Source organism: Furipterus horrens, unplaced genomic scaffold, assembly GCF_987537825.1.
Source record: "Furipterus horrens unplaced genomic scaffold, mFurHor1.1.pri manual_scaffold_4, whole genome shotgun sequence".
Classification (NCBI taxonomy): domain Eukaryota; kingdom Metazoa; phylum Chordata; class Mammalia; order Chiroptera; family Furipteridae; genus Furipterus; species Furipterus horrens.
In genome coordinates this window covers 104,827,966-104,846,455 of record NW_028327174.1, presented here as the reverse complement: position 1 = coordinate 104,846,455, position 18,490 = coordinate 104,827,966, and positions in this window count along the sequence as shown.

The following is an 18,490-nucleotide window of genomic DNA, read 5'->3' as shown; positions in this document are numbered from 1 at the left end:
GCCTGCTTACCTGAGATTATTAGTGGGCTTTTGCAATAAGAGGAAGAGAGTACCATCTTTAAGATGATCTGCTACACTTCAATATACCTTTGTTTTTAGGATTAAGTTAAAGGGTAACAAACAAATATCGTCGTCGTCGTCGTCAGCCGTCCGTCTCGAGAGACGATGGTGTAGCTTCTTAAGAGTCTATCTGCACCGCCGAGAATGGTTGTGCAGTCCGACTCGGGAGTGACACGGTATCTGTCTCCTCCCGTGTTGAATCGACATCTTGCGATGACGCTGGAGTGTCCTCTCCAGTGGAGCTGAAGCTACAGAGCCTGGGCAGGGTGATATGGAGGGTCTGCTGTTGCCCATGCAGCAGACCAACAAACAAATATATTTCTACTGAATTATGCAACTATAACATGAACATAATGGGGGAAAGAATACTCACAAAGTTTGCTAAATGTATCAATATGTATAATTTGAGGGCTAAAAACAGAACTGAAAATAAATCTCTATTGAGTTCTAATCTCAGCACTAAAACAGACTCATTCTGAAATTCTGGTCACTGGGGTAACCCCAATGTACATTCAGATTCCATCTGGGAGATGCAGTGGGTGAAAAGAAAGGGGAGATGAATTTCAGCTACATAATTGAAGTGGAGGTAACAACATCAAATGTGAATGTGTGGCTAGAAATCAGAAGGGGTCATGGCCAAAGATAATGACTTGGGATTTATCTGCAAAAAGGCAATTAGAACCTTGGAAGTCCATGAGTTTCCAAGGAAAGATGAAGAAAAGCAATTTAAGAGACACTGTTGGTTTCCAAAATCATTCCCCACCTTGACCTTCCTAAATGAATTCCCATTTGGTTCAGTTATCACCCTACCTGCTCTCAACCATGCACTTCACTCGAAGCTGTTCCCAGATTGAAAAGGTCAATTTTGATTAGCCTATGCCAATAATAGTTATCCCAATCTCTGTTAGGAATGTGCATGGGACATAAATCCAGGCAATGAGATTTGAGCAGTTCACGTCTAAAGAGGCCTGAGAGGAGATTGTCCCATGTTTTCCTCCAAAAGTTGTTCTGTCTCTGTCTTGACATGAAACCTAGACCTGTTCTGCCATCTTGGGCTCCTGAAGAGTCAGGCTTCACTGGGCATAAGCATCCTGGGATACAAGCAGAAATCAAACCTTGAGAAATTATTCAGATTCAGAGGTCTGAAAAAGGAGACAAAATTCATGAAACACAGAGAACTCAAATGATAGGAAGACAAAGAAAATCAAGTTAGGATTGAAATCAAGGTATCAGGGCATACATAGCAAAGAAGCCAGGGATTTTTTTTTAATTTATTATATTTAATCTTTATTGTAGTTTTTCCATTGCCCTTTAGTCCCCTTATATCTCCTCCCCCCCAGCAATCACCACACTGTCGTCCATGTCCATGAGTTCCTTTTCCTTCTTGCTCAATCCCTCCTCCCCCTGCCCTCCCCCCACCCCCACTATCATCTTGCTCTCTATCTACAGGTCTGTCCCCATGAAGCCAGGGATTTTGACAGGGCTTGGGCTGGGCTGGGCTGGGGTAGAGACAGAGGCAGATAGACCCGGGAGGGATCACTGAGAAACAATCATCCTTTCTGACCAGCATATTCAAACAGCTGCACTTGACAGTTCCTGAGGTGATTCTGAGGTCAGCAGAAGGTTGTTTCTGAACTATTAAACACATTCTCTTTTGAGAAAGTTACATTCACATCTCTCGGTAAATTGTTCAAAAATCAGCCTCAATACGGTTATTATTCAGATTTACCCTGCCAGTGTGAAAATATGGGTTGAAATGGACTTTGCTACTTGAAATTAAGTGTGATCACACTTGGCAGCCATGGAAAGCACTCCAATTCAGGCCTCAGTGGTGAGAGGCTTTCAGCCTCAGGGAGCTGGAAGTAGCAGTCAGAAAAAGAGAAGGGATCCTTGCTCTGGGATTTTCCCTGTTTGTAGCTTGAATCCCACGCGAATGCTTTTTCTCTTCCATGATTCTTTTTTCCAGTTTTCAGCATATTCTTCTCACTTCCCCTCGTAGTTGCAGTTCTGTCTGCCTTGGAGAGTGTATCTAGACCCTTGTGTGAGAGTCTCATGTGACTTCATAAGCTGTTGAAATTAACTAAAGCTTATTCTCTCCCAATAAATCTTCCCCAAGCTGCCACTCAGCAGCTGTGAATTCCCAGTATGGGACATGGCCAAGGTACTAAGAAAAACTGATTGTGTTCCTTAACCTTGTTCACTCTCGGTCCTAAAGAATCAGGGGGCACTGACACCAGGACAGTCAAAGAAATTTATATAGCTTGTCTCAGCACAACTCTATCTAATATGCCTTGAAGATGTGGCACTTGGATTTCACAGAAGGTTAGGCCGGGTTTGCTTTCAGAAGAGAAGACATGGTGCAGAATAGGGTGATCAAACACAAACTTTGCTAGCTATTAGGGAAGATTCAAGGCTTCAGAAAATGCAAATACTATTACCAAAGGTGGTATAGGCAGAGGCTAATGAGAAGGGGAAGTAACACTGGGCTGTACAATGGGGACACAGCCATCCCTTCCTGATTTAATGGTGCATTTGTGGGTGTTCACTCAGCCTTTTGTCCTGGGAGGTGGTGGCTGAGGATAGAAGGGATACTGGGAGTTGACAGCAAGTCCATGTGGCATTTATTGGCTAAAGATGCCTACACTCTGCCAAACTTGTTTTTTGTTTAAAATATACTTCATTGTGTTGTAGCATAACTAAATCCCTTCCCAGCCCCCATGGAGGCAGGGTGATTGGGTTTCAGGGTGAGGTGCCAGCTAGTGCTTTGAGGGGCATTAATGTGCCAGCTGCTCCTGTCCCTAGGCTGATTCTACACTTTGTTTCTGTGTAAGGGAATCAGGATTAGTGGGTCTTTTGTTAGGGAGGAGGAGAGGGGGAGAAGCATCTCCTTTGAGCTCCTTATGCACGGGAAGCCTAGCGGGCAAGGCTCAAAGCTTTGATTTGCTTTTCACTGGCTGACTTAAAAAAAAAAAGAAAAAGAAAGAGAAGAAAGAAAGAAAAGGAAAGAAAAGAAAAGAAAGGATTCACCGCTTCAGGCTGCTCTGTTCAAGGATTGTATAGTAGTGGGTTGGAGTGACTGGCATTTCCAGAATGCAGTTCACAGTCACCAAGCCCGGGTTACATTAGAGCTCCATGCAGATAAAACATCCCCAAGCTGTTAAGAAGAGTTTGTAGGAAGGAATGCTCCATTATCACATGGTGAAGGGCATTATTAGGTGGTCCTTTTCTGAGAGCTACACAGAACATGTGGATTCCTGCGTGATTCTTTGAACGAGTTAACATTATTTTTATGCAGCTGGAAATGCTGAATGCCTACAAGTTTCTAAGTCCCCCTCATTTCCCAGCTTGTTCAAGTGCAGTGACCTGCTGGAACGATACCAGAGAGATTCTCCTCCAGTGAGCAAATCGCCCGGCCTCCGAAAGAAAGAGTGGCCTCTTTCATGGAGCAACGCCTCTTAAAATGGAATTACTACACACACACACACACACACACCACAGTTTTTGTTAATGTTTTTTTTTGTTTGTTTTTTGTTTTTTGTCTTTTTGGTTGTCTTTTTAGACTGGGAACAAAATTACTAAGCAAAATTTCCCAATGAACACGTCTCTCTTTTATTTTTAAAAACAGAGAAAGACAAAGTGAAAAAGGAGCCTCCCTTACCTCCTGCCCTTTCCCCTCACAGCCCAGAATCAAAACACTCATTCTGAGGACTGAGGATGGAGCAGGGGCAGAAAAGGTCAAGAAAATTAGGCGTTTCTATTTACTGGCTCCGTAAGGAACTACGGCCGCTCAGCAGCCGTGCTCGGTTCTTCGGAAGCCCTGCCGGCCCGGAGCCGCGGAGCAGCGGGTGACACCAGCAGGCCTGGCGAGTAACAGCCAGTATTTTTTACACCTCAAGAAAGATGGACTTTGTTTCTCAAAATGAGCAGAGATCTTGTTTCTGGGTAGCTGTTATCAAAAACTGGTTTTAACCAAACACAGTTAGACTGTGATTGTGTACGTGTGGGAGGAGGGGCGGGGGGAAGGATAGAAGAGAGGATAAAGTCACAGCCAACTCAACCTTTTATTTATTTATTTTTAATGTAGAAAAAGCTGAAAAATTTCAGCCAAAGTAAAAGCAGTAAAGTGATTGAGAAAGATTTGTGACTAAGAGAGGATTGTGCTGGCAAATACGTAAAAAGAGAAATTAAACCAGCTGGCTTATTTAATTTTGGCTCCCTCCCCCTTTTACATTTTTTTCCTTCAGCTTAAACTAGGGAAAATGTACCCAGTGTTTTTCCTAGTATTTAGCCCTAACAAAATTCTTCACTGGCCTTAGTTTAGTGAATCTCTGGAGATTGGGCGTGAACATGACATTTCACCCCCTGGGTCAGAGGCCACTTCCTGCTCTGTCTCATAAGTAAAAGTTCTTGTTATTTCAGTGGTCTCTGGGTGCCCAGGAGTGGGGGCAGGGTGGGGGATGGGAAGGTGGGAAGTGGGGGGTGGGGACAGCTCAATAGACTATTCATTCCTCTCATTATTTTATTGTAGGAACACTTCCCTCCCTTCTTCTATTATATCCGGGAACAAAATCTCAAAAGTTTATTTCAAAGTACCTATTACTTAATACATTCCCAGTTTATTAATTTATTCATAAATTCAATAAATGTCATTTAAACACGGTCTTCCTGCTAGGCATTATGTTAAGTGCTGGGGAAACAAAGATAAGTAAATATATTCCCTGCCTTGTACATCCTCAAACAAGCAGGAGAAACAGATGTCTAGACCAACAATTACAGCAATTACAGTAAGTTCTATGAGACAAGAGAACGGGAAAAACATAACCTTGCTGAAGTGGGGCAAGAAAGGCCGTCAAGAAGTGGTGTTATTGGAACTGAGTTTTACAAGCTAAACAGGAACATACCAGAAGACCAATGAGAGGGAAACATTCCAGGCAGAGGGAACAGCCATGGAAGAGCTTTGTTTTCCTTTTGGTTAAGCGGAGAAGTCTACAGTGTTGTTCCGTGATTGAGTTCTAGGAACCTAAGACAATAAAACTGAGTGGATGGGATAGGGTTGGCCCATGGGGTTCAGAGTTTGAAACCAGGGAACCCCCAGAGACACCATTTAGGGATAAAGGTAGAATTAAAACTAGTGGAAAATGACACTCATACACCATCCTCAAGGGACCAACAAGAAAGACAAAATGCAGTAGAAGAAAAGCAGGAGCTGGAGGCAACACAAGTTTGGGGCTGTGAGCAGGAGGGAGAGTCAGAGGGAAGCCCTTTCATAGAGATATGGGAGGCATTTAGAGGCAGCCTGGGAGCCCGCCTGAGGTGGAGGAGGCAGCATTAAAGGCACAGAACTGTCCTTAAGGTGAAGCTAACATAGATAATACCAGGTGAGTTAATCTGTAAAAAAAACTTGAGAAAATACTAAAAGAGGGGCTACACAGACAAAGTAAAAGTTGAGACAGTGGTGTATAAATGACTGAAGTTTGGAAACTTTATCAGTAACCAGTAGGGAGCCCCTGAAAATTTTTAGGCATTGGGTTATACTTTAGAATGTTGTTCTTTGGGGCAGGAGGGAGTATAGGCACCAGAGGTATCTGTTTGTTAAGGGAGAGCACATTTATTTTCCAGAACCAGTATAGACGCTGCATATTTTCTAAGTTCACGTTTCAGTATGAATTTTAATTTGAACCCTGAAGTAATTAGACCATTCTGCAAGAACCTCCTTTTAATAACTTAAAATACTCATGGTTTTATTTTAATCTTAAACAACTTGATGTACACATTTAAGTGAATAATTTTAGTAGAAATGCACAGTGGTCAAAATGACTTCCAAGTTGCAGAATAATAATATGCTAAACTGTGTCTCCTGAATATTAGGTATATTTGTGTCTTTGTTATTATTTAGTTGATTTGATTTACATAGGTTCCTAGTGTTTTAAATATATCTGGTACATTATTTATTAATCACATTTTTTAGTTTCTCTATTATGATGCTTTGACATCTTGGGGACTGGTGAACTGAGGAGAAACCACCCCTTCCAGGATTCGCTAATTCCTAATGATAGTAAATGCTTTGCCTGCAAGCGCACCTTTTGTATGTCAGCCAGCTCATCCTGAGTCCATGCTTTCATCCACCTCCTTTTGTCAGGTGCCTGCAGACCAGGACACTATCCCCCTGCCCTCAACCACCCCAAGGTCAAGCACCCGACAGCTAGAGACCACCCTGTATCCCATATGTCCCAGATTCTGCCCAAATCAGTCTAACTGTCCAATCCTAAACCTGCTCAGCTGCTTACCTGCCTTGCTCAGTCCTTCCCATGGAAACCAAACAAAAGGCTATTACCCATGCTTCCTCACTCCTGTCTCCCAACTAAGCCTGGTGCTTCTCCGGGGGGCTCTGCATGGTGTGCATGTCCCGACCAGTTAACCAGTTAAGCAATAAGATCTGTTTTCAAAAACAGTTGTCTCTGTGTCTGTTATTTTACCATACCTGATTTTAAAAAATCTTGGGTACATTTTAAAACACACTCAAGAAACTCAACAAGCAAATATTTGTTGAATGAACAAATGAACAAATGAATGAATATCTCTACCCACTTAAAACATGTCTCTCTCTTACCGTATTAGAATTGTTCTCATGTGATTAAAAGCCATTTACATCAGACAGCTATGGTAATCATACTGTCAAGCAACTGAGGACTAGATTTGTGAGAACTTTGAGCTCAGAGCAACTTAGACATTACAAAACAACACTATGAAAATGTGGTCTGCAAGGCAGTGTTGTTTCTTGGCTCCAGGAAAAATTCCAAAGAGGACTTTTCCTCAGCCATCACACTCATTTTGCTGTATCTTTCTGTATGAGATGTTATTGTTGTATGCCAGGGTAGATTAACTGCTGTAACAAATAACCCTAAATCTCAATTATATAAGATAACAAACATTTATTTTTTAATCACCAAAATCCAATACAGATGTTTATAGTTGGACAGCTGTCCTGGCTGCTTCCATGCTTCAGTAATCAAGGATTCTTCCATCTTATGATGCAGCCAGTTTCAAAATGTGGCCTTCAGGGTCACTAGAGAAGGTGGAAAAATTATGGAAAATGCATATCAGCCTTAGTTTCCTCTTCCCAGCAATGACTTTGCAGTCAACTAACCTTTTTCACCAATTCAAGATGATACCCAAGACTACATTCTGGTGATGGAGTGACAATAAGCCAATATTTCTTTCCCATTTGTGGATCACGAATCTAATAAAATGTATGGACCCCCTCCCTAGAAAAGCATATAAGCATAAGCACACACATTTTCATGGAATTTCAGGAGCTTCGTGGATTCTCTAAAGCTCAACCACTGTAATCATTAGAGGGCTGATATCCTTGGCATACCTGAGATAAGTTAGCTCAGAGGAAAATTTGAATAGTGTTGTAAATCATGAACCATGGTCCACATTAAGTTCGTTTTTTCTGCTAGATTAGGGTATGATTTTTTAAAACTTAATTGCTAGAACTAGAGATCCGGACTACCAATAGTGTGCCATTCAACTTTGAGATGTCAGTTTTGCACTGAGCAGAAATTCCTGTTTCTACTACTGCAAAAGACTTATGTTGCTACCTTACCATCCATTTGCCACTCTCCTATCTATTTCACTTGCCAATCAGAGTGACATCAAAAATTAAGATTTACTTATGTCATTCTATCCTAAATACTTTTCAGTGGCTGAAGACTCAAATCCTTAACATGGCATAAAAGGCTCTGAGTAAACTAACCCTATTTACTTCTGCATCATGTGCTACTTTGCCTTTTGTACTTCCTCCCAACTGGCCATTCTTTCCCTTCCTCAGACCTCAGGGCCTTTGCACACGCTTTTGAATTTTCTTTGAATTGTTATTTCTTTATTTTTGTATAGTTAACTGTCACTTTTCCTTCAGATCTCAACTTAACTGTCATTTCCTCAGAGAAGGCTTCAAAGAGACACAAAGTAAGTCAGGTCTCCTATATGTTTTTAGACTGCAATTAAGTTCCTCTTCTAGTGTTTGTTGTGGCTTGTAACTATGTTTGTTATTTTGTGATTATGTGATTTGTCTGCATTGCTCCCACCAAAAGGTAAGATTCATGAGAGCTGAAACTGTGAACACCTGGTGCCACAAGTTGGCATTTGTCTTAGTTGTGGAATATAATAGACATTCAATATTTGTTAAATGTATGGATGAATGAATGAATTTTTACTCTATAGCTTGAAAAAAAAGCTGAGTGATAGAGTTTGAAACCAAATTATTTTCTCATTTTGATAATAAGTCAGGTTTTGGTGTGATTTTAAGGAACTTCACAGTTAAGCAATAACTGTTATTGTGCTGCATAGCAACCCCTGCTCTTTGATGACTTCTAATCCAATAGGAGAAACAAGCAATAAAACAACTGTTCATCATGATTTTATACTAACCCAAGCTAGATGGCTCATTGGTGGAGTAAGAAGAGTATAAAGGGACTGGTATAAAAGAACTGATAAGTAACACTATTGGGCTAATCCAGAAAGGCTTCCTGGGGAAGGTGGTCCTTTGGTTATAGCTTGAAGCCCTCTTTATGACACTTCTTTTTTAAATTATATTTGGTATTGTGTGTGCCAACAAAAGATTTTTTGCACAAATCTTGCTCCTTGGTTTCTCTGTTTTCTTATCACAAGGATAAAGTCATAAAGGCTGACAAGGCATAAATCAGTCTGACATTTTAGTCCCCCAGCAGAGAACAAAACTTTAAAATGTTGTGTCTCTGGTAGATTGTATTATTTTTCAAAATATCCACTATGTCTCCATGTGGGAAGACTTCACATTCCTATCAGACTTGGCCATGCGATTTATCTTTGGCAGGTGATATGGCCATGATAATGACATGTGCAGAAACTTTGAGAGCCTTTGGGAGGTTCCACCACCTCTCTCTTTTTCCTGTGCCATAAAGACCATCATGTTTTCAGATGGGACTCTTCTGTCAACCTGGATCCCACAGTGAAGGGAATGAGGGACAGAGCCACAGTTGACCTACAGCTAACATTAACATGAGAAAAATATTAGCTTTACTTTTGTAAAGACACTGAAATTTGATCATTATTTGTTACACAACATGACCCAGCAAAAGATGACTGACACTTTCTCTTCACAAAAAAAATATGTATATAATTCAACTCAAACTTAGGGCTAAATACCTAATGAAAGAATAAGCATGCCCATTTGAATGAATCACCTGTTTTTATCCAAGTGCACAGCTTTAGGAAGGCACAAATGCATGCATGAAGTAAGTAGGAAGTAATTCTCAACCACTGAGGCCAGTGGATTAATTTTTGCATGCAGAAGCCAGCTTGCCTTGTAGCTCTCTGCTGGAAGTTCTGGGAGGATCCCATTTTAGATATGGAGAAAGACTAACAAGAGATTCCTGCCAACCAGACATGGATTTCCTTTCCTAGGAAGGGAAATCAATTTTTTTTAAAAAAAGTTTTATCTGCTGATTTATACTGGAACAAGAATTTATACTGGAACAAGTTAGAGCTCCCCATATTATTTTTAATAGCAACAGCTCATAGAGAAATATAAAATAAGCTTACTAAAGACAAAACAAGTTTATACAAATTGGTTAAGTTTTTGATTAACATTCATTCCTTCGTCCTCCTCTCCTCTTTCTCCTCCTCTTGCTTAGTTTTTCTTCTCTGTCCTTCTTTGTTGTCCTTGCCCCAAATCTACTCACAGTCATCTTTGGAAGATGCAAGGATGATAAATATAAATACATACAGATATAGAGATAGATAGATCCTTATTGAAAGCAAAAAATAAATACATATTTATTTCTAGGAGTTCAGTTTATAATTCTAAAACATTAAAAGAACTTATTTAAACCTAAACATCTAAAGTTTGAAAACTTTCCAAAATACACTTAAAATTTAAGGGGTTTGACACTTTCTTTTAAGTATGCCAAAGTGTATTCCAATTTCTCCCAGGGTTGGCTGGCTATGAACAACTTTAACTCAATTGCATAAGCTTCCCTTGAGTGCCTGCTAAAACCGTACGTTACATCTTCATGTAGAATATCCAGTTTAAAGGCACAGGTTATCCTCCTGCAGATCCTTTCTTCAGCAAGCTTTCTATTCCAAGATCATTCCAGTTAAACAGCCCTCAAAAACTTCTTAATTTGAACTGAGGTACACATTACCGACGATCACTCCCTATTGTCAGACAGTACTTCCCTGCCCCTAAATGTGCCGAGTTTTTAAGTGTTCAATAAAAGGTGGATGTGCAAAGCTAGACTTACCATTAATCTCCCAAGCCTCTTTCTGGAAACTGAGCACTGATGCACAATGCAGACACTTCAGTGTTAACTCCCTGAAACACATCTACGACCAGGAGTATGAAGTTTTACGTTTATGTGCATGGTATCTGAATGTGAAAAGTTTTCTGGTAATCTGAGGACTTAAACGGAGTTTCCCCTGGCAAATATTTTACTTTATTTTTGCAGCTTTGTGATATAGTGACAAGAATTCTGGATGAGGAGTTGGGAACTTAGAGATCTTTAAAATGGTTTATATCCAATATTTGTGTAACTTAACAAATGTAAATGGTTTACAATTTTATGATTGTGAATATGAAGAATTGCTCTTCATTCTGAATTGTTCTAGTCCAGTTTAGAATGGTTGTAATCACATTGACCTACATGAGAATTCAATGCCAATTATGCACACATATAGAAGAGAGTTGATTTTCCATAATGGCTCTATGGTTTAAAAGCATCAAAAGAAAGGGGGTATTGCAAAATGTACCTCCGCCCAAATACTACAGTCCATCATTTAAGCAATACATAAAGCATGTCATGATGATAATTTCTGGGTACATCAACTGATAAACAGGCAAGCTAGTTGTTAAGTTGCCTCACCATATGAATGAATAATGGTTGTGTGAGCGCTTGGGTAGGTCATTCCCTCTCCCAGATCAAACTTGGGGGGGAGACAAAATGAATTTGATGAGCTTGCTTTTTTCTTTAAATGCCAAGTAAGCCAGTGTCTTAGCATATCTGTGCTATTAAAATCACAAAATAACCAATTCATAACTTTAGAGAACACCAAATCAATGAAGATTAGAACTAAGTGGAACTTTTAGATATTTTGTAGATCATTCTATTCACTTTCACCCGTTTGCTCAACATGACAAATCTCACAATGACAAATGCATAGGAAGGACTTTGCCCTAATCTGTTTACCCCCGAGTCCAGGGCTTTCCTCTTTGCCATGTCACTTAAGCAACAACCACCATTTCCCAAAACAAAATCCCCAAATCCAGGAGTAACAAGCATGAAATGTGACACTTTCAATTAGAATTCAAAACTGGAGACTCTCCCTTCGAAATCTGAGATCTAGTGGCAAAAATAAAGAAGTTTAATAATAATAATAATAATAATAGAGAAGTTTAAAATATGTTCATCCGTCCACACCCATGCTATAGGGAAAAAAGACCTGCTACTCCTGTATCATGCTACCAAGGGAAGTGCATGCATTCTTTCCTGCACTGCTCTCACCCATTCTGAATACCCCTTAAAGGCTTATATGTAAGGTATACAAAAGGAAGACATGATTTTATTGTGAAGTTATCTCTAAACTAGAAACACTGACCTAATTTGACTTTTTTCCTTATCAAATGATATTAGGGCCTTAATTTACCTATTAGTAAATCTGAATTATACCAGAACTATTGCTTAAATGTGACTACAAAATATGAAACTGAGTCCTGTAAACACCCTTAAGAGACTTCAAACATACAAAAAAATTATGCTAGATAAAGTGGCCACCTGTTAGATCAAGAGACCACAAGCTCAACACTATCACACATCTACAATTTTTGCTGTTGTATATTTATTTGCTCTTTTGGAAATTGCCTTCACAGAAATGACTTTACATAATTAAATTTAATCTTATTATAGCCACACCCTGTATTTCACCAAAAGCCTTATCACCTTTTTTTAATCACTCATCTTTTTCTTGAGACTCAGTTTCTGATTACTTCTGCCTATTAAAAAAATAAAATTTGTCTTCAAAGGGCAATGAACTGTTACCAATCGAGATCACTTAGAAAGCATATTAATCAGGTTCTTTAATACATTTTAAGAAAATTTGATTAATCATGGCAAGAAGATTGGAATAAGCACATGGCCTTCCAGTTTTCACAGGAAGAGATCACTTTAATCAATATGAGCACATTCTGGCGCATTTCTTAAATTTTAGCCTTTTTTGACTTGAATAACCAACATTATAGATTTTATTCTTCCACAAACATCTCAAAAATATTTTCTATAAGGTGGCTTGAAAGCATTTTGCTGCACATCTTGGACTATTACTTCTCTTGTTCTTTATGCAGAAAGGGCAGAAACATTTAAGCTGTTCTAAGCTGTAACAATTTTCATCTGTTCAGTGAAGCCAGCAAATCTCAATTTATTAATGCTGGAAATATGAAATTTCAAATATGTAGTGTGTGGAGGAGTGCATGGTGGGGTGGAGAAGGTTATTTGGGGTTTAATTATTCTCAGTAAAAATGTTTTTTGAACCTACTCCAAAGCAGCTATTTTAGCTAATTTGTGCTGGAGACCTTTGGGACACTTGGAGAGGACAGAAGTCCCTTCATGTCTACTTTCTCACTAGCCTAGAGCCTCCTTATCTTCTCCAAATACCCTGACTTAGCCTGAGCTGCAGACATCAAAACTGCCTCAGTGAGTAAGTTTCCCTTTCCACCTGGAGCTCAGGCTGCTACCTGAACAAGAGAAGAAAAGCTGTGGACATCACATTGAGAAGGGATGATTCCTCTTCTTTTTAGAACTTCATCCTGAAAATCCAGGGGGAAAAAAAGTGTCAGGCAAATAGACCTATACTCCAATTTGGTGAGCAATAGAATGTTAGAAAGATTATGAGGTGGTTTCCTGGAGTCAGGTTAGCTGGGATTGAATTCTGACTCTGAGCTTACTTTGTGAACCTAGACAAGATCCATAAGTTCCCTGTGCAACATTTTTCTGATCTATAAAATGGGGACCATAAGACTTGCATCATAGAGTTATTATGTTATAGGGTTGCTAGAACCATGCTTGGCACATAGTATGCACCCAGTCATTATTAACTAAAGTGATTACTAATGACTATACTCTATGAAGAGCTTACTGTGTTTCTGAGTGCCCAACATGTCACACACATTTCCACAGTTCCCTTAAATTCTTTCCATGAATTTCTACTTTCCAAAGTAAAATCAAATCTCAATTATCTGTTTAATGGTTAGGTTTCCTTTCTTTGGTTAGCTCTATCATTAGTTGCTATTACACACACATATGTCATCTTAATTTTTATAATGGTAAATTTTACATTCTTAGATACACATACAAATTTCTTGAATATATAAAATAAAAATTTAACAATCATATGCTCTGGCTTGGCAGCTTAGGTGGTTATCCCATACACCAAAAAGTTGAGGGTTTGGTTCCCTGTCAAGGCACATAACTAGGTAGTGGGTTTGATTGCCAATCAGGACATGTATGGGAGGCAAACCGATTGATGTTTCTCTCTCACATCTCTCTCTCTATCTCTCTCTCTCCCTCCATCCCTCCATTTCTCTCTCTCTAAAATCAATAAACAAAACAAAAACAAACGTACAGCCTTCACTTGCATTCTATTTATTTTTGGTGTCAACAAAGATAACTCATACCCTAAGAGAAAAGATAGGACAGAAACCAGAAGTCATGACAACACATTCTGCCCATCTTCTAACATGATTATTGAGCTAAATATATCCATACTCCATGGCTGTGAGAATGATAGAACACTCTGCCAAGGGAGCTACAGTCATGACAGCAATGGTGAAATGCTGGTGACTTTGCTGGAGACCGTACAAGGGAGACCAGAGCTGGTGCTTCCGGAGCTGTCATGGACGGAACAGTGCTTATTTAAAGCACTGGCTTCAGTGGCGGATACCTCAACCTTTTGTAAATGAAACAGCAGCTGTTTCCTTTCAACCCTCTTAGTGGCTTTCTTGAAGCTGTCTCAGCTCAGGAGTCTGAATCTAATTCCAGGTATTTTTCGTTGGTGACACAAACCACTAGAAAGACAATGGGAACTCAGGCCCAGGAACTAATGCTAAATTACAGCATCTTCAAATTATCTACTGTCCTGGGAAGTCTACTTTGAAATCAGGTTTTCTAAAGGAAGTAGAATTTTGGAAGGGACCCACAATCCTTTTTTGTATCACCAGAAAGACAACTTCTCTGTAATCCTTTAGTAAAGATAAGGTCTCATGGATTAATCTCCCTAAGGCAGATACTATTACTAGTATATCAACTCCATAAGCAATCCAACTGCAATAAATAAATGAAATAATGGTAATCATAATATTATAATAAATGCACATTATTGCATTATCAATGTATTTTATACAGTGCTTTATAAACTGCTTTCTTATATACAAGATCTGTGCCTTCCCATTTCTATCATTATTTACCACTAACTCTGATAAGCAAGCATTCTCAATAACTCTGAGAAATATCCAGTGGGATTATTTTGAAGGACCTCATTATAGCTACTGAGAAAGAGACTCATTGTAATTAAGATTAAATTAGGGTAAAATTGTTTTCAGAAATTGATCATTGTAGCTTGGGCTTTAAGATAACCAAACTTAATGACTATAATCTCACCCAGACCAAGAGCAGGTGCATTCCCATACATTTGCCACAGTGTTTTAGTGTATTTCGGAGACCAATCATAGTTTTGTGAGTTTTCCCCCCACATTGGCCCACAATTATATTTACCTAAAATAGTTTATGTATTTTCAAATGACAGCATTTACAAGTGCTGCAAGCTTCTATTGAGAAAATTAATCCATATATCATCATTGAAAATGCAGCTTTTTCCCTCAGAGAAGCATGTTCTTGACTATTTTGTAATCTAAACTGCTTTATCCCCTCATTGCCTTTAATTGCCATTGCTCACCAATAACTGTAGTCCTCTGTTCCTTCCAGGCACAGAACCAAAACACATTTTTCGGCCTTTATTTTCCACCATAGAGGGGTGCCTATGACTGAGATCTCGACAACAGAACACGATCAAAAGTGATGGGCCATTTTCAGTCCTGGACCGTTAAAACCTTCCACTCATGACCCAAGCTCTCTTTCCCTATCTGAATGGAGAAGATCCTGTGGACCTAGAGCAGGTGGTTAAGCCTTTGGATGGAAGGATCTGGGTCCCTGAATGACTGTGTGGAACAGAGTCTGCTCCACCTGACCCTGCCATTGCACATTTAAATATAATGGAAACAAGAAATAAATCCTTGTGTTAAGACACAGAGGTTTAGGGGTTTATCTGTTACAGCAGCTAACACTATCAAATACAGTTATTTTCTCAGTTGCTTCTATCTCTCCATTTTCATAGTCATCTCACATTTTTATCCTTTTCTTCTTCTTTTTCATGTATTCTTCAAATAATTATAGTGTGCTCAACATATGTTAGGAACAGAGTGCATTGCATAGTAACTATGTTCAAAGTAACCCAAATGAACAATTGAACACCTTACAATTTGATAAGGATAATTATTTAGGTCTACTACTTTAGGAGAAGTGTCAGTAAACTATAGTCTGGCTGTTTTAGTAAATTAAATTGTATGGGAACATAGACATGCTCATTCATTTACCAACAAGAAGGCAAGAATGACCAAGAAGGTCTTATAACCTGCAATGTTCATGTTACACTGGCTATGCTGAGTAGTAACGACAGAGACTAACATACAAGACCAAAATATTTTCTGGTCATTTACAGAAAAATTTTACTGACTCCTGCTCTAAAAGATTTTGGAAAAGATTCTCAAAAAAGATGAGACTTAAGGTGAGTTTTGGTCAAGTGAGAAAGAAAGAAAGAAAGAAAGAAAGAAAGAAAGAAAGAAAGAAAGAAAGAAAGAAAGAAAGAAAGAAGAAGGAAGGAAGGAAGGAAGGAAGGAAGGAAGGAAGGAAGGAAGGAAGGAAGGAAGGAAGGAAGGAAGGAAGGAAGGAAGGAAGGAAAGAAAGAAAGAAAGAAAGAAAGAAAAAGAAAGAGAGAGAGAGAGAGAGAGAGAGAGAAAGGAAGGAAGGAAGGAAGGAAGGTAGGAAGGAAGGAAGGAAGAGAGAAAAGGAAGGGATGAAGAAGAGAGAGGAAAAGAAAGGGAAGGAAGGAAAACAGAAAGAGAGAGGGGGGAGGGAGGAAGGGAGAAGGTATTCTAGTAGGAAAAATAATAAAGCAAAAAAGATGGAAGTTTGAAGGTTACTCAGACAGCATTACATACAGAGGAAAGTGATTCTCCCCTCAGATCACCAGTTACTAGTGGAAATGAGCAACAGGAAGAACCATACTGAGAGAAAGTGTTTTGAAACAAGGAAACCTGTTGACCTCAGACCCTTCATTCTGTCTGGGTGCCATATTTTAATAGAACATATTGATAATATTACATCAACACTAAATAGCTTCAAGCTCAGCTCCAGATAAATAAGCTTAAGTCTTCAGCTATCACTTCACAGTATAGACCAATAGGATTTTCTGGACAGTGATGCAAAGGGAAGTGTGGCTCTGAGATAACCTTCACTCATTCCGTCTATAAAAACCCCATTGATAATTATAAGAGTAACTGTATCTTACCAAAGAGAAAAGCATGAAGACTCCAAATTAAAAAAATTAAAAAATAGAAACATATGTGCTTATATATTTCTTGTCTTGGTCTGTTCAGGTTGCTATAACAAAATACCATAGCCTGGGTGATTTAGAAAACAGAATTTTATTTTCTCACAGTTTTGGAGGTTGTAAGTCTAAGAAGAGGGTACCAGAATGATCAGTTTGTGGTGAGAATGTTCTTCTTGTTTTATAGACAACCCTCTTCTCACTGTGTTTTCCCATGGCATAGGGAGAGAGCTCCGATGTCCCCCTTTCCTTACAAGGGCACTAAAGAATTCCCTCACTTATCATGGGTATTACATTCTAGACCCCCCCACGATAGGTGAAAATCCATGAAGTAGGAACCTTACATTTATTTTAGCATTTCTATATATTTAAGGCTTTATAAATCCTTCCCACACACTTATAAACCATTCCCAGTCCCTTATTAACCTTTCCCACTCCCTTATTGACCTTTTCCACACTTTTATTTTTTTAAGTATATTTTATTGTTTATGTTGTTATGGTAGTTCCAATATTTTTCCCCTTTGCTCCCCTCTGCCCAGTACCCCACTTCCCTCCAGCAATCCCACCCCCTTAGTTCATGTTCATGGGTCGTGCATATAAGTTCCTTGGCTTCACCCTTCTCTATATTGTTCTCAACATCCCCCTGTCTATTTTGTACCAACCGATTATGCTTCTTAGTCCTGCACCATTTCCCCATTTCTCCTCCTTCACCTTCCCAACTAATAACACTCCAAATGATCCCCATACCTATGATTCTGTTCCTACTCTGGTTTGCTTAGTTGGATTTTGTTTTTATTTTTTAGATTCAGCTGTTGATAGTTGTGAGTTTGTTGTCATTTTAGTGTTCAGAGTTTTGACCTTCTTTTTCTTAAGTAAGTCCCTTTGATATTTCATATAATAGTAGCTTGGTGATGATGAACTCCTTTAGCTTTACCTTGTCTGGGAAGCACTTCATCCGCCCTTCCATTCCAAATGATAGCTTTGCTGGATAGAGTAATCCTGGTTGCAGGTTGCCTTTCATCACATTGAATACTGCTTGCCAGTCCCTTCCTGCCTGCAAAGTGTCCTCTGAGAAATCAGCTGATAGTCCTATAGGACACGCTCCTGTAGGCAAATCTCCACCTCTTTCTTGCTGACCCCAGGACTCTGCCTTTCTTTTCCACACTTTTATAAACACTACTTATGTTCTTAAACATATTTTACACTCTTAAGCCTATGTAACTTTAACAACATATATATACAGTACCACCCTGGCTGGTTTGGCTCAGTGGATTGAGCGTCGGCCTGCGAGCTAAGTGTCACTGGTTCGATCTTCCAGTCAGGGTACATCAGAGAAGGAAAACTCTGACTCCAAAAAACCTCCGCTGCCTTGCGGCATACCTCTTCAGGGGAAAGGCTAAGGGAGTAAACCCCGACAGAAAATCCGGAGCCGGAGTCCCTAAGGCGGTTTGACGTTGTAGTCAACACCGGCAACTCCTGCGGCGCACCTGAAGCCAAGCTGTATTGACTCCGTCTTTCCCTTGGACCCTTCAGCTGCGAAGAGAGGGGGGGTCTGCTGCATGGGCAACAGCAGACCCTCCATATCACCCCGCCCAGGCTCTGTAGCTTCAGCTTCACTGGAGAGGACACTCCAGCGTCATCACAAGATGTCGATTCAACACGGGAGGAGACAGATACCATGTCACTCCCGAGTCGGACTGCAAAACCATTCTCGGCGGTGCAGATAGACTCTTAA